This window comes from Rhododendron vialii, chromosome 13a (assembly GCF_030253575.1).
Source record: "Rhododendron vialii isolate Sample 1 chromosome 13a, ASM3025357v1".
Classification (NCBI taxonomy): Eukaryota; Viridiplantae; Streptophyta; class Magnoliopsida; order Ericales; family Ericaceae; genus Rhododendron; species Rhododendron vialii.
This window is the reverse complement of record NC_080569.1, coordinates 18,723,527-18,732,106: the sequence shown is the minus strand read 5'-3', so window position 1 is coordinate 18,732,106 and position 8,580 is coordinate 18,723,527.

Sequence of the window (8,580 nt, the reverse complement as noted above, 5' to 3'; positions counted from 1 at the left end):
CAGACCAACTTCCAGAGGTATAATAGCCTCTGTTCCATATGCCAATGAATAAGGGGTCTCTCCCGTAGACCTCCTGGGCGTTGTTCGGTGAGCCCATAAAACTAACGGTAACTCGTCTGGCCATTTCCCTTTGGCTTTGTCCAGCCTTTTCTTGATCCCATCAAGAATTGTTTCATTGGAAGCCTCTGCATGTCCATTACTTTGAGGGTAGGCTAGAGTTGAGTAATAATTCCTTATTCCATACTGAGCACAGAATGCTTTGAATTTCTTTTGAAATTGTGATCCATTGTCTGTAATCAATGAGTAAGGACCCCAAAGCGAGTGATAATGCTTTTCCACACGAACCTTTCTATCATAGGTTCAGTGATTTTGGCCAGTGGTTCTGCCTCAATCCACTTAGTAAAATAGTCAGTTGCCACAAGCAGGAATTTTTGATTCCCAGTCGCTTTGTGTAGTGGACCCAAGATGTCCATCCCCCATTGAGCAAACGGCCAGGGACTTGTCAAAGGCACCAAATCCTCGGGCGGGTGTTCGAATCATTGGTGAGAATTTTTGACACTTCTCACAAATCTTCACATACACCTTTGCATCTTCCTGCATGTGTGGCCACCAGTAGCCTTGGGTAATTGCTCGGTGGGCAATGGATCTGCCTCCAGCATGGCTCCCACATGTTCCCTCGTGGATTTCATGAAGAAATTTCTACACCATCTCAGGATGCACACATAGCAATTATGGCCCTGTAAAGGATTTCTGTATAACTTATCCTCTGGGGACAGCCAGAACCGAGCAGATTTGATTCTTATCTTGTGAGCCTCCTTTTTGTCAGAAGGGAGTATCTCGTCTCGTAAGAACTCCATGATTGGGTCCATCCAACTTGGTCATTGGTTCACGTCCAAGACCAAGTCTACGTTCCTCCCGATGCTCAGCTCCTTCAGATATTCTACTGCCACTTTCCTTTTGAACTCAGTTGGGACAGCTGTAGCCAACCAAGCTAATGAATCGGCATGAGCATTCTGTCCAGAGCTTATCTGTTCAATATATACTCTCTCGAAGGTATCAAGCAAGTCCTTGGCTGCCTGTACGTAGGCCATCATCTTTTCATTTCGAGTTTCATATTCGCCGGACAGCTGGTTCACCACAAGCTGTGAATCACAATACACCCTAACCCGTTCTGCTTTTAGGGTCTTTGCACTCATCAACCCAGCCAAGAGTGCCTCATACTCAGCTACATTATTTGATGCACTGAATCCAAGCCGAACAGATAGTTCAATCAGCACTCCTTCAGGAGGAAAAATGACAATCCCAATCCTTGACCCTGTGTTACATGCTGATCCGTCAACATACAGTTTCCATTCCGAGGGATCCTGTTCAGCTGGGGGTTGATTCTTTATGGGTGATGTCTCTGTTGCCTGCTCCTTTCTCGTAGGAGGCAGGGGAGCTACAGTGGGAGAAAACTCTGCCACAAAATCAGCCAATACTTGGCCTTTGATTGCCGTGCGTGGCTGATAATCGATATCGTACTGGCTCAATTCAACGGACCATGTCGAGATCCTTCTCGAGAAGTCTGCTTTTCGTAGCGGTGATTTCAATGGAAACTCAGTGTAAATCATAACCTTGTGGCTTTGGAAGTAGTGTGGCAGCTTCCTTGTGGCTGTCCTAAGTGCCAGGACAAGCTTTTCTAAAGGCAGATATCTCGTTTCCGCATCTAGCAATGTCTTGCTAACATAATAAATAGGGATTTGTTCCATCCCTAACTCCCTTAACAAAATTGCACTTACTGCATGCTCGGAAACAGCTAAGTACAGAATTAAAGACTCACCTTGTTGCAGTGTTGACAAAAGCGGGGGTTCGGCCAGGTACTTCTTCAGGTCCTAGAAGGCTTGCTCACATTCCGCTCCCCATTCAAATCCCTCCCTCTTTTTCAATAACTGAAAAAAGGGTCTGCACTTGTCACTTGACCTGCTGATAAACCTATTAAGTGCTGCAGCCATTCCAGTCAGCCTCTGGACTTCCTTAGTGGTTCTGGGACTTTGTAGCCTCTGTAGGGCAGCAATCTGATCGGGATTAGCTTCTATCCCTCTCATGGTTACTAAATGACCCAGGAACTTTCCTGAACCAACTCCAAACGCACATTTCGAGGCGTTGAGTTTCAGTTTATATTCCCTCAAGATTTCGAAGACTTCTTTTAAATCAGTAATATGTCCTTGCTTATCTTGGCTTTTTACCACCATATCATCTATGTAACTTCCATAGTCTTTCCAAGCAGCTTCTTGAACATGATGGTTGCAAGTCTTTGGTATGTTGCCCCAGCATTCTTTAGCCCAAACGGCATAACACTATAGTAATACAACCCTCGTGGTGTGATAAATGAAGTCTTCTCTTGATCAGGCCCAAACATGGCAATCTGATGATACCCTCGATACGCGTCGAGAAAACTCATCCGCTCGTAACCAGCGGTTGCGTCAACCAATTGGTCAATCCTGGGCAGAGGAAAACTATCCTTTGGACATGCGTTGTTTAGGTCTGTGAAGTCTACGCATACACGCCACTTCCCATTCTTTTTCTTCACTACAACGGTGTTGGATAACCATTCCGGGTAGTAGACTTCACGTATTGCTTTAGCTTCCAGTAATCGATCGACCTCCTCAATTACTGCATCCACATGCTGCACGGCTGCCCTCCGTTTTTTCTGAATGATCGGCTTGTGCTGAGGATCAATGTTTAAATGGTGACAGATCACACCTGTATCCACCCCGGGCATTTCCTCAGGCACCCATGCAAATACATCTATATACTCCTTCAGAAATCTTATTGATTCAGCCTTTTCGTCTGCTGGTAATGATTCTCCAATTAAGAAATATCTTTCAGGATCAGTCTCGTTGATCTGAATCTTCTCCAAGCCTTCAACCACCTTTTCAGCCGGACTTCTCCCAACATCCTAGATGGTTGGTTGATCTGGTACTTCTAACGTATGAACATGGTGGACCTTTGGGGCTGTTTTGATGATGGAAATCAAACACTGTTGTGCCACTTTCTGGTTGCCTCTAAGTACCTCAATCCCATTTGATCCTGGGAACTTCACCATCTGATGGTAAGTCGAGGAGACCGCCCTCATCTTGTGCAACCATGTCCTTCTTATAATCGCGTTATAGGAAGAGGGAACATCGATTTCTAAAAAATCTGTCCTCAACACCACTTACCCAGCCCGAACAGGTAGTGTTACCTTTCCAAGGGGCCAGACTGCTCCTGCACCGAAGCCGATCAGGGGTGTTGTAGATTGCTCTAAATCTGTTTGGGCCAACCCCAGCTTCTTGAACGCATCGTAGTACAACACCTCTGTACAACTTCCTGAGTCCACAAGAATCCTCTCAATGTCATATTCCCCAACTCGTAGGGTTACGACCAATGCATCGTTGTGGGGTATTTGGACCTCTCCCAGGTCATCATCACTGAATGCCAAGCTCTCATTGCAAACATCAGTCTCTCGCCCTCTCTTGTTTCCCAGTCGCATCACGTGCTGATCGTGCTTGACTTGCCTTTGTAACAGCCGAACCTCATTCCTTGTATAAGGTGTGGCCAATCCATGTATCATATGGATTACTCCTTTAGAGTTCTGCTCGTAACCCAGCTCCATGGCTTTTCCTTTCTCTTTTGGATCCTCCTGGATAAATTCCTTGAGATAGCCCCTAGAGACCAAATCATCAAGGTGCCTCTTGTACATCTCACAATCCTTGGTCATGTGGCCCCAATCTTTATGGTAACTGCAGTGCTGATTCGTAGCACGTTTTGCATCTTTGTCTCCGCCTAGACTTGGTGGCCATTTAAAATATGGCTGATTCTTTATTCGATAAAGAATCCTATAAATTGGCTCCTTCCAAACTGTAGTGATAGAAAAGAAGGATTTAGGGTCGGGAGCTTGCTTATCCTTGTACGGCTCTTTCTTGGCCTGCCCATACTCTCTTCTCTCTCTATAAGTCTTGGGCTCTGGCTTATCCACTTTTTTGGCAGATACCTTCGGCTGTTCGGCAACCGTCCTGCCATCCTCACGGAGTATGTCATCCTCCATTCTGGCGTGTTGCTCTATCCGTTCCATCAATTTGGCCAGAGTGGCTACTGGATGTTTATTCAACGAGCGACGCAACTCTCACCGAACAGGAAAACCAATCTTGAAGGTAGCAATTGCGTACTCCTCACTGCAACTTTCAATCTCGTTGAAAGTCTCCCAGTACTTCTTTGCATAATCCCTGATCTGCTCGTTCTCCTCCTGTTTCATGGTGGAAAGACTCTCAAAGGTCTTTGGGGCTTTTCTGCTTGTCAAGAACCGAGCAGTGAATTCCTCGGCCAACTGCCTCCATCCTCGTATGGATCGTGGGGCCAGTTTATGAAACCAGGATAAAGCCACATTGCCAAGACTGGAGGGAAACATCTTACACAAGATGGAATCATCCCCTTCATGCATAAGCATAGCCTGTTGATAATGTTGTATGTGAGCCACGGGATCCGTATTTGTCTCGTAAAGTACGAACGCACCGTGCTTCACTCTGCTCGGCAACCTAGCCTCTTGTAACCTCTTTGTAAATGGGGAGGCCGCAATATTACTTAATGCTTTCTGTGCTGCTTCTCGTGCAGTCACAGCTCTATCCTCGAACTCCTTGGACTTGTGAGCCGTGGCTTTGGCCCAATCAGCATCAGGTCTCTCGTACCTGTCTCGATGGTGTTTCCTTGTTTCCTCCTCTTCGGGGGTGGAACTTCTGTCTCTGCTCCTCCCTTTTCGTGAAGAAACCCTTCTCTCGGGTGTTCGGGTCTTGCTCCTCTCTTTACGTGGAGAAGCCCTATGTCGCTTTGGGGTTGGACTTCTGCTTCTGCTCATTCTTCCTCGTGAAGGAGCTTTTCTGTATTGTACCACAGCATACCCACTGCCTCTAGAATTTCTCCGAGATAGTCCGGAATCCTCCAGATGTTCCCTGATTCTTTCCAATTCCCTGATCTCATGCTCTCATTTTTTAATCAGACGAGCATACTCCTCGACTTCTTGCCTCTTTTTATCAAGAACGTCGTCACTACGGTGCACACTCCTGGAGTGCGCGATTGATTCATCCCTTCGATGGGATTTACTCCTTCTCGTGGATCTCGAAGCCGTCTCTCCATCTCTATTTTTGGAGTTGTAATGGACGGTAAGGGGGCGGTCCTTACTCGTGGTCCTCCTGTGCCCACCCTGGGGCTTTCTCGGAGCCCCAGGTGGTGATTTGTCCCTTCCTTCATCTAACACATCTTTTGGGTCGTGCGGTGTTGCTGGATTTACCTCCACCATGGTCATATTTCAAAAGGGAACTCTTTCGTTTCCCACAGACGGCGCCAATTGTAGGGGGATGAAAACAATTGATGCTTCGGATCACCTTGGATTGCAACGGCTTATTCGTGCCTCTTCACCGGAACCCTAATTCGTCGTCTGAACCCTAATCTGCAAAATAGACAAGGGGTGAGTGCACCTTTGCCTCTCGTGGCAAAGGCCCTCCGAAGCCTTAGTTAGTATCACGTACTAGCAATCAAACCCTAATTATCAGTAGGAAAGCAATAAGAATGCAGTGTATTGCGTACGTTTTACCTCTAGGTTTACTCTGTTTATATAGACATTCGTATGCTTGGCGCCCAAGCATCCCTATTGCCATAGGATTCCCAATTCGTATAGGAAACCCAGGATATCAAGGATTCTCGTTTCCTTTATCAGCTCATTAGAAAAGAGTCCTTTTAGGATTCTTTTCCATTACTGACCGAACATCCCATTCTCATTGGGTATCTTTCTCAGACCTTATATTCTCGGGATCTTATTCCTTAACGGAATACCACTGTTTTCTGGATTCTTCCAGAATGTTCCCTATGCTCAAATACTTGACTGAGGTTCTTTCTTTTGTTCGGCCATCTCGTTGCCGAACAGAATTCCTGGACCAGATACTTCACATGTAACTTGGTCCTAACGTAATCAGAATGTCTCTAACTGCCAAACAGTTTAGTTTACACCACTGACTTCTCATGTCAATGGCCTTTAATTAGCCGTACACACTGCATGGATCAACGACTTCCCATATCATTGGTCCATATCGCTGTTCACCGAACTGATCGGCGGTAAGTCCTATCGTACTTACCACGTGCTCCCAAATATCACGTGTTCGGCAACTAAATGTATGTGCTCGGGAATACCTCCCTACATCTACCTAGATTACATGGGTACATATATATATCATATTATATAAAAGCCTAGATTTCCTAAAGTACATAATTTATTTGTTTAATGGAACATGTGCCAAATTGGATTATTTTAATAAGAGATCTTGATTTGGAAATCTAGTACTTGTGTACTTTTATATACTTAGTCATATTTATATACATACTTATATATGTACTTGGTACACAAGAGAGAGAGAGAGAGAGAGAGAGAGAGAGAAAGAGAAAGGAAAAGAGGGAGAGATTGGATTGTACCTTGGCTTGATCTTCCATTGTACTTTGATTTGATTTTAATCCATGGTTATTTACTTCTTCAAGCAAAATCTATCTTTCAAATGTCCTTATGTGTACAATTACCAATATAAAACCTTGTACCATTCTACTTTCTCCACCAATTGTAGGGAGGTATTCCCGAGCAGATACATTTAGTTACCAAACACGTGATGTTTGGGAACACGTGGTAAATACGACTGGACTTATCGCCGAGCAGTTCGGTGAACAGCGGTATGGACCAGTGATATGAGAAGTCATGGCTATAAATAGACTGTTCGGTTATGATACAGCCGAACAGATGTTGTAAAGAACCTAGCACGTGATACGAGTGATCACGGGTTGAAAGCAATGCAATCGATATCCGAATAAATGGTACGTGGGACCATAGTTTGAATATAGACAGGACAGTCATCATGCTAAACAAGTGTTCGGCAATATGGACCAGTGACATGAGAAGTCAATGGTCCAGGAAGGTTGTACGGGCTCAAGGACCAGTTACATGTGAGGTAACTGGTCCAAGCCGTCTGTTCGGCTATGAGACGGCCGAACAAATATGGAACTCCAATCGAGAGTAGGAGCAGAGAGAATAACTCTGGAAGATTCCAGAATAGTCATGTCTCATATAGGGATAAAGATCCCAAGAATATAGGATCTGAGAAAGATACCCAACGAGTATGGGATGTTCGGCTCTTAAAGGAAAAGAATCCTAAAAGGACTCTTTTCCATAAACTGATAAAGGAAACGAGACTCCTTGATATTCTGGGTTTCCTATACGAGTTAAGGAATCCTATGGCAATAAGGATGCTTGGACAGCAAGCATCCATAAATCTATAAATATGAGGAAAACCTAGAGGTGAGAGGTACGCAATACATTGCATTATTATTGCTTTCCTACTGATAATTAGGGCTGAGTTTTCTAGTACGTGATACTAACAAAGGCATCGGAGGGCCTTTGCCACGAGAGGCAAAGGTGCACTCACCCCCTGTCTATTTTGCAGATTAGGGTTCAGACGTCGAGCTAGGGTTCCGGTGAAGAGGCACGAATAAGCCGTTGCAATCCAGTTGATCCGAAGCGTCAATTGTTTTCATCCCCCTACAATTGGCGCCGTCTGTGGGAAACGAAAGAATTCCCTTTTGAAATACGACCATGGTGGAAGTAACTCCAGCAACACCGCATGAACCAAAAGACGTGTTAGATGAGGGAAGGGACAAATCCCCACCTGGGGCTCCGAGAAAGCCCCAGGGTGGGCACAGAAGGAACACGAGTAAGGACCACCCCCTTACCGTGCATCATAACTCCAAAAATAGAGGAGATGGAGAGACGGCTTCAAGATCCACGAGAAGGAGTAAATCCCGTCAAAGGGATGAATCGATCGCGCACTCCAGGAGTGTGCACCATAGTGACGACGTTCTTGATAGAAAGAGGCAAGAAGTCGAGGAATATGCTCGTCTGATTAAAAAACGAGAGCATGAGATCAGAGAATTGGAAAGAATTAGGGAGCATCCGGAGGATTCTGGCCTGTCTCGAGGAAATTCTAGAGGCAGTAGGTATGCTATGGTACAATACAGAAAAGATCCTTCACGAGGAAGAAGGAGCAGAAGTCCTGTCATAGGGCGTCATGAAGCTTCTCCACGGAAAAGGGGAAGAAAAAGTAGAAGCCGAACACCAGAGAGAAGGACTTCTTCACGAAAAAGGAGGAGCAGAGACCGGAGTTCTACCCCCGAGGAAGAGGACACGAGAAAGCATCATCGAGACAGGTACGAGAGACCTGATGCTGATTGGGTCAAGGCTTCGGCCCATAAGTCAAAGGAGCAAGAGGATGGGACAGTGACTGCACGAGAAGCAGCACGCAAGGCCCTGAGTAATATTGCAGCCTCTCCCTTTACAAAGAGGCTACAAGAAGCAAGGTTGCCGAGCAGAGTGAAGCACGGTGCATTCGTACTTTACGAGACGAATACGGATCCCGTAGCTCACATACAGCATTACCAACAAGCCATGTTTATGCATGAGGGGGATGATTCCATCTTGTGCAAGATGTTTCCCTCCAGTCTTGGCAAGGTGGCTTTATCCTGGTTTCATAAGTT